At 43.3% G+C, this 8,085-nt stretch overlaps 1 pseudogene across 1 annotated transcript in view; it reads left to right on the top strand.

The window, feature by feature from the left end:
• Positions 1-4,385: 4,385 nt before the first annotated feature.
• The window catches only part of LOC145876355 (tripartite motif-containing protein 16-like), an 11,112-nt pseudogene continuing 7,412 nt past the window's right edge, over positions 4,386-8,085 (top strand). The window contains exons 1-2 of the transcript XR_014391505.1: positions 4,386-5,076; positions 5,509-5,604. The product of XR_014391505.1 is annotated as a tripartite motif-containing protein 16-like (transcript). The remainder of the gene's footprint in view (positions 5,077-5,508; positions 5,605-8,085) is intronic.

The raw sequence follows: 8,085 nt of genomic DNA, 5'->3' as shown, positions 1-8,085 counted from the left end.
ATATATTCAGCAATAAAAGTCTATATATTCAGCAATACAGTAAGATTCTGAGACACAATCACTTCCTATTGGTCAGCCGCAGGGAACCGCCCACATCTCTGAGACACAATCATTTACTATTGGTCAGCTGCAGGGAACCACCCACGTCTCTGAGACACAATCACTTCCTATTGGTCAGCCGCAGTGAACCGCCCACGTCTCTGAGACACAATCACTTCCTATTGGTCAGCCGCAGGGAACCGCCCACATCTCTGAGACACAATCATTTACTATTGGTCAGCTGCAGGGAACCACCCACGTCTCTGAGACACAATCATTTCCTATTGGTCAGCCGCAGGGAACCGCCCACGTCTCAGGAGATATGTATTTTAGGCAGTAAGTAAAACTGCCTAGGCCTTGGAGAATCTGGCCCAAAAAGACAGACCATCTGTTTATCTGTAATGTACTTATCCTCATACAGTTTATCTCCTGGATTCATCTTTGTGTTTTCCGGTTGTGTTGAGTGGGACAATGGAACATAGTGTTTAACATGATCCTATTGTCTATTGGCTTCAAGAAGATATTCACTTCATCCATTACAACAATCTGAGCCCCCTTATCTGCTGGTTTAATCACTATATTTCTAGAGCTTGATTTTTAACCATTTGTAAGGTTAAGCTGATAAAAAAGGTCTGGTTCTGAATTGTGAAAAGGAAGCCACATCCCTACGTATCAGAGTCTGTATAGTTTCTGACTCCAACTGAGGTTCCCAATGTGAGGGGTTTGGAAATAGTATCTGAGGAAAATCTGTTTCATATTCACAATGATCTGATAACTTCAATCTTCTATGATAGACGTGTAGATCCCTCCAGAGCTCCTCCCAGTCCACCTGTTTAGGAGTTGGTATGAAAGTCAGTCCACCTGTTTAGGAGTTGGTATGAAAGTCAGTCCATCTGTTTAGGAGTTGGTATGAAAGTCAGTCCACCTGTTTAGGAGTTGGTATGAAAGTCAGTCCACCTGTTTAGGAGTTGGTATGAAAGTCAGTCCACCTGTTTAGGAGTTGGTATGAAAGTCAGTCCACCTGTTTAGGAGTTGGTATGAAAGTCAGTCCTCTTTCTAGAACCTCACTCTCGGCTTGGTTGAGCCCAATGGGACATTGCTGGTCAAGACCTCAAATGGCTTGTGAAGTAGTATGGACATATTGATGGAACAAGGTCACTAAACTGGTGGATAGACAGGGTAGATCCAAGAGCCTCTGCTGTCATCTAGAGGGGGTTTCTCTGTACTGCTTGACACATGGAGACTCAATGGAGGCCCAGTGCAAGTGCTCAAAGTAAGGTCCAGACAATTGTTTGTCAGGCTGGGATCTATAAAGCAGTATGTTCTTCAATTAGATGCCAACTAATATTCATACAGGGACAATAGGAAGAATGGTGGTCCTAATTCATACAGGGACAATAGGTGGACAGGAGGAAGAATGGTGGTCCTGATTCATACAGGGACAATAGGTGGACAGGAGGAAGAATGGTGTTCCTGATTCATACAGGGACAATAGGTGGACAGGAGGAAGAATGGTGTTCCTGATTCATACAGGGACAATAGGTGGACAGGAGGAAGAATGGTGGTCCTGATTCATACAGGGACAATAGGTGGACAGGAGGAAGAATGGTGTTCCTGATTCATACAGGGACAATAGGTGGACAGGAGGAAGAATGGTGTTCCTGATTCATACAGGGACAATAGGTGGACAGGAGGAAGAATGGTGATCCTGATTCATACAGGGACAATAGGTGGGGCAGGAGGAAGAATGGTGGTCCTGATTCATACAGGGACAATAGGTGGACAGGAGGAAGAGTTCTCCTCTTGACAGTTGTAGCACCATGCTTTTGCTGGGAATTGTCCACTGTTGGTATCTAGTTTTAGCTGAGTCCTCAGTCAGAATCCATGTGGTTCATTTCAAAGTTTCTTAAAAGATTAAAAGTACATTTAAAAAAATGCGCTCCTGACATTTCATCACAATAGGCTTCTTCAGACAATGGACAATGGACAAAAAGTAGCCAATCAAAAGCGATGAGCAGCAGCAGCATCATCAAACCCGCGAGGCTGCCGGCAAGCCCAACAGTGATGATGCTGCCGAGCTCCAGTTAGCTCCGTGTCCAGAGTCTACCCACCCTTCCACAAGCCCAACAGCGATGATGCTGCCGAGCTCCAGTTAGCTCCGTGTCCAGAGTCTACCCAGCCTTCCACAAGCCCAACAGTGATGATGCTGCCGAGCTCCAGTTAGCTCCGTGTCCAGAGTCTACCCACACTTCCACAAGCGCTGTCAGGATAATGTCTCCACAGCCCCCTCCACCTCCGACTGTTCCTGAATATCTAGGAACAGAGGAACCAGCCCAGATTAGACTAGAATCCTACCGTAGACACAGGTTTTCTGTCCACAAACCTTCATTTAATAACAACTGGTTCATATGAAGAGAGTGTCTGGAATACTTGGTTACAGAAGATGCGGCATTGCTGGAAGTTCTGTGTGGGGTCCATCTATTGTTCAACCCCATTAAAATGACCATAAAGTCAATATAGAACCTTTAAGTTAATAAGATCAAACTGAACTAACTGCCATCTTGAAATGTTGAAAAAGTGTTTTTAAATAGCTCAGTCTTATCACTCAATATGAGTCAAAATCTGTCACTTCCAGGAGTGCTCATTTTGTCAAAAATGAAAAAATGAAAAAAATAACAACTCACAGCTGTGTTAATAGACCCAACTCAAACATCTGCTATCTTGAAATGTCCAAAAAAGGTATTTAAATGGGCCTACCAGACATCTTCTTGAGAGAAGATAAGGTCAGGGATCTCTCTGGTTACCCACAAAGCCATTTCCTCCTTTGGTCGTCTCCTTCCAGTTCTCTGCTGCCAATGACTGGAACGAACTACAAAAATCTCTGAAACTGGAAACACATATCTCCCTCACTAGCTTTAAGCACCAGCCGTCAGAGCAGCTCACAGATCACTGCACCTGTACATAGCCCATCTATAATTTAGCCCAAACTACTACTTGTTCCCCTACTGTATTTATTTATTTATTTATTTTGCTCCTTTGCACCATATTATTTATATTTTAACTTTGAACTTTCTTCAAATTATAAATCTACCATTCCAGTGTTTTACTTGCTATATTGTATTTACTTTGCCACCATGGCCTATTTATTGCCTTTACCTCCCTTATCTCACCTAATTTGCTCACAATGTATATAGACTTATGTTTTTACTGTATTATTGACTGTATGTTTGTTTTACTCCATGTGTAACTCTGTGTTGTTGTATGTTGTCGAACTGCTTTGCTTTATCTTGGCCAGGTCGCAATTGTAAATGAGAACTTGTTCTCAACTTGCCTACCTGGTTAAATAAAGGTGAAATAAATACAAATGTATATACTGTATTCCAGTCCTGGTTCATCCTATATAACTACTGCTGTCCACTTCATATGTATATAGTGTATTCTAGTCCTGGTTCATCCTATATAACTACTACTGTCCACTTCATATGTATATACTGTATTCCAGTCATGGTTCATCCTATATAACTACTGCTGTCCACTTAATATGTATATACTGTATTCTAGTCCTGGTTCATCCTATATAACTACTACTGTACATCTACTATTCTTCAGATATACTACAGATGTACTCCAAATTGTCTATGCATCACATCACAGTATACAGTGTATATATGTATATATATATATATATCATTGCTTGTCCTAATATTTTCATTGACTTCTGCCCTCTGTGAGCTGGGAACACAAGCATTGTTAGATATTACTGCACTGTTGGAGCTGGGAACACAAGCATTGTTAGATATTACTGCACTGTTGGAGCTGGGAACACAAGCATTGTTAGATATTACTGCACTGTTGGAGCTGGGAACACAAGCATTGTTAGATATTACTGCACTGTTGGAACCAGGAACACAAGCATTTCACTTCACCCACAATAACAACTGATAAATATGTGTATGTAACCAATAAAATAAAATGTGATTGTATTGTTGAAAGTGTTAGATAATTCTCAATCCGTGTTGTGTCTTGTCTAAGAACAGCCCTTGGCCGTGGTTCTGTATAATAGCCATATATCACACCTCCTCAGGACTTATTGATTTATAAGGCATTATAAAGGTGATTAAAATAATGATACATACGTACTTAATAGAAAACTGTTACCCTTCATATATTCTAACAACTCACATTTTAAGATTCATTATGTCATTTGTTCCATGTTAAGGGCTCTAACATTGGAACAAAACTATTTGTCTCCCTCTTGATGTTGCTTGCAGTTCCTCTCTCTCTTCCTGCATTCCTCTAACCCCTCCCTCCCTCCCTCTAACCCCACCCCTCTGGCAGAACCAGGAAGTCCCTCCCCCTCCCACAAACTCTCTTCTGAGGAAACGAAACTGATCTGAGTCTCTGTGTCGTCTGTCTGTGTGAGAGTGAACAACCGTCCAAATGGCTCAACAGGGAGTTCTGCTGGACCAGGACCAGTTCTGTTGTTCTGTCTGTCTGGATCTACTGAAGGAACCAGTCACCATCCCCTGTGGGCACAGTTACTGTAGGAGCTGTATTGAGGGCTGCTGGGATCAGGATGTTCTGAAAGGGGTCTATAGCTGTCCTCAGTGCAGACAGACCTTCAGTCCGAGGCCGACGCTGAGTAAAAATAACATGTTGGCTGAGGTGGTGGAGAAACTGAAGAAGACAGGACTCCAGGCTGCTCCCCCTCCTGCTCTGTGCTATGCTGGACCTAGAGATGTGGCGTGTGATTTCTGCACTGGGACCAGAAAGCAGAAAGCCCTCATGTCCTGTCTGGCGTGTCTGGCCTCTTACTGTGAGACTCACCTCCAATCTCACTACGAATTTCCTGCTTTGAAGAGGCACAAGCTGGTCAAAGCCACCGCACAACTACAGGAGAAGATCTGCTCTCATCATGACAAACTGCTGGAGGTTTACTGTCGTACCGATCAGCAGTGTATCTGTCTGATGTGTACAATGGACGAACATAAAGGCCATGATACAGTGTCAGCTGCAGCAGAGAGGACTGAGAAACAGGTAAGACCAGAACAACTTGTTGGTGACTGTCTGATAAACAAAGAATTAAAGATACAGTAGGAACTAAGGCTGTTTGAATATGAGATCATTGAAATGAAATGGATCCTCAGCAGAACAAATATGAACACAAACCTTGAGTATATAGATATGTCAACCCAGATTCTCCAGATGTATCACCATTTTATAATGTCAAACACTATTATCATTCTGAATGCCCTTTTATGAGTCCAAAGTTCAGTCTCAACCTGTTGATACATGTAGTCCTACCATAAAAGCTATAATCATTCACATAGCAACAAATAAATATCATTTAGTAAATGGACCATCCATTTTTTAGACCTTCCTCTCTATGGGCCCTATGTCACATTACTATACTATTGATCTACTGGACTAATAAAGCTTGATAGCTCATTGAAGAGTGATTCTCCACAGAGGCAGCTGGGGATGAGTCAGCAGAAGGTCCAGCAGAGATTCCAGGAGAGAGAGAAGGAGCTGAAGGAGCTCCAACAGGCTGTGGAGTCTTTCAAGGTGAGTATTGTTGACCAGAGGAGACACACCATTTCACCTGTCTCCTCCAGTCAGAGAGAGAGAGAGAGAGAGAGAGGTAGAGGGGCCCCTATCCAATCCCACTGACCCGACTGTTGGGAACAGGTTGTCACTGCTGAGGCAGTGAAGAAAGTAGAGGAGGATGGGTCAAGGCTGAGGGATCCTGAGAGGATCCCTGTGAGTAGTAGATCTGTGACAGCATAGAGGGATGGGCCAACCAGTGATATATGCTTCAGTAAGGTTGGCTTCTTAGTGTTCATAGCAATGGTTATCAACTGTACCGCAGAAATGGAATGTAAATCACAGAAAAAAAATATGTTTTGGTGGCAGCTGCAGAGAAGTATTTGGTCATACTAGATTTGACTTCAGAAGAGTTCCAGGGTGTGTTGAGTGGTGGTGTCCCGTCCTCCCAGGCCGTTGGCCTGGTGCAGGAGCAGATAGGGTCAAAGTAGTGGAATGGGGTAGTGGGTTTTAATGAGTGTAGGGTTAGTTGGCCTGGTGCAGGTGCAGATAGGGTCAAAGTAGTGGAATGGGGGTAGTGGGTTTTAATGAGTGTAGGGTTAGTTGGCCTGGTGCAGGAGCAGATAGGGTCAAAGTAGTGGAATGGGGTAGTGGGTTTTAATGAGTGTGGGGTTAGTTGGCCTGGTGCAGGAGCAGATAGGGTCAAAGTAGTGGAATGGGCTAGTGGGTTTTAATGAGTGTAGGGTTAGTTGGCCTGGTGCAGGAGCAGATAGGGTCAAAGTAGTGGAATGGGGTAGTGGGTTTTAATGAGTGTAGGGTTAGTTGGCCTGGTGCAGGAGCAGATAGGGTCAAAGTAGTGGAATGGGGTAGTGGGTTTTAATGAGTGTAGGGTTAGTTGGCCTGGTGCAGGAGCAGATAGGGTCAAAGTAGTGGAATGGGGTAGTGGGTTTTAATGAGTGTAGGGTTAGTTAGAAGGGTGTTTTTTAGTATTATCATAATTTCCCCTTTTCCCATTTTGTATCCCATAATATCATGGATTTATATTATAGTCCAGTTGAGGCAGGTGAGATGCCTTTGGATATACGACGTAATAAATTGTCATTAGCTTATTGGGTTGAAAGGCTGTGAGGTTGAGCATCCCACTGCTACTGTTCTAGATGACTGTTGGGAATATACTAGTAGACAAGGCAGTGGTTTTGGTTGGACAGTTGGAAAGCTTGCTGATGAGAGTAGTTTCAGGGAGTTGGAGGTTGGCCCTTTCTGTGGTGATAGGGGATGTTCCTCCATGGTTACTCCCAGATCCTGTTGTTGATCTAACCTTGGTAGACAAAAGGAAAAGATTGGGTCAGAAGTCAGTGATAAAGGGAAACTGGTTGACAATTACATTGGTAGAAGTTGTTATGCTTTTTTACCTCTTTTCACAGATGGATCCAAGGGCCCAGATAGTGGGCCCACAGGAGCAGGTGTTTACCTTCCTGAATGTGATGTGCAGATATGTAGAAGACTAACAGATGAACTGTCAGTGTACTCAGTTGAACTGTTGGTGATAATAGTTGTCCTCCAGTGGGTGGAGGACGTACAGCCTGTTAGAGTTATAGTATCCTCAGATTCTCTGTCTGTATTGAATAGTTTATCATCTGGTAAATCTATTAGGAGTGACCTACTATTGGAGGTATTAATGTTATTATGGAGAAATGAGAGAATGGGTCTAGTAGTGAGATTCTGCTGGGTCCCAGCACATTCAGGTGTGGAATGGAATGAAATTGTAGACTAGTTAGCTAAAATAACTTTAAAACAAGATATAATATATATTAATGTTCCACTGGGTACAGGTGAGGACAAATGTGAGATCAGAGACATTTGGGGGGGTTGGAAGGGATTTGGGGGATGGGGGAGGGTCTATTAGAAGTTAGTAGGGATCTTTTTTATTTTCTCAGAAGTACTGAGTTAGGTAGGAGGATTTAGAAATGGTGTAAACCGTGATTGAACACACTCCAGCACAGTAGGAGGCGCCATGCTCCTTTAACGTTGGTTTGAGGACCGCCATTATACCATAGAAGAAGAAGAAGTTGGTAACGTGAGGTTTTGTCATTCGTGAAGAGTGCAGCTATTCTTTTGCCTATTTTCCAAATGTATTTTGTCATGGTGGGAGGGTTTGTTTATTGGTTTCCGCTGTTTATCGGTTAGAGTTGAGGAGGGAGTAGGGTAGTTTGATGTCCTCAACCGAGTGGAGAAGAAACGCTGTCTCTTCAGGTGCGTTGTGGAGAATGGTGTGGAGGAATTATTGATCCTGGTCGGTGAACAGGTGGGAGAGGAACATATACACTCTGTATCCAGAATGAACAAGGCGGTGGTTGTGGTAATGTAAAAGGTGAGTCTTGTTACCCGGCTAGTTACCAGTATGATTTATGTGAGGGGTGTGTTGGTGCTGATTTCGACAAGAGTAGTGGTGTCTAATCTGCCTCCGTTTATTACCACTGAACAGATCCGTAAAGAGTTGGT

The sequence above is a fragment of the Salmo salar genome, unplaced genomic scaffold (assembly GCF_965601325.2).
Source record: "Salmo salar unplaced genomic scaffold, fSalSal1 ptg000578l, whole genome shotgun sequence".
In the NCBI taxonomy this organism is placed as follows: Eukaryota; Metazoa; Chordata; class Actinopteri; order Salmoniformes; family Salmonidae; genus Salmo; species Salmo salar.
Note: the sequence above shows the minus strand (reverse complement) of the source record. Positions and strands in the feature narration are given on the sequence as shown.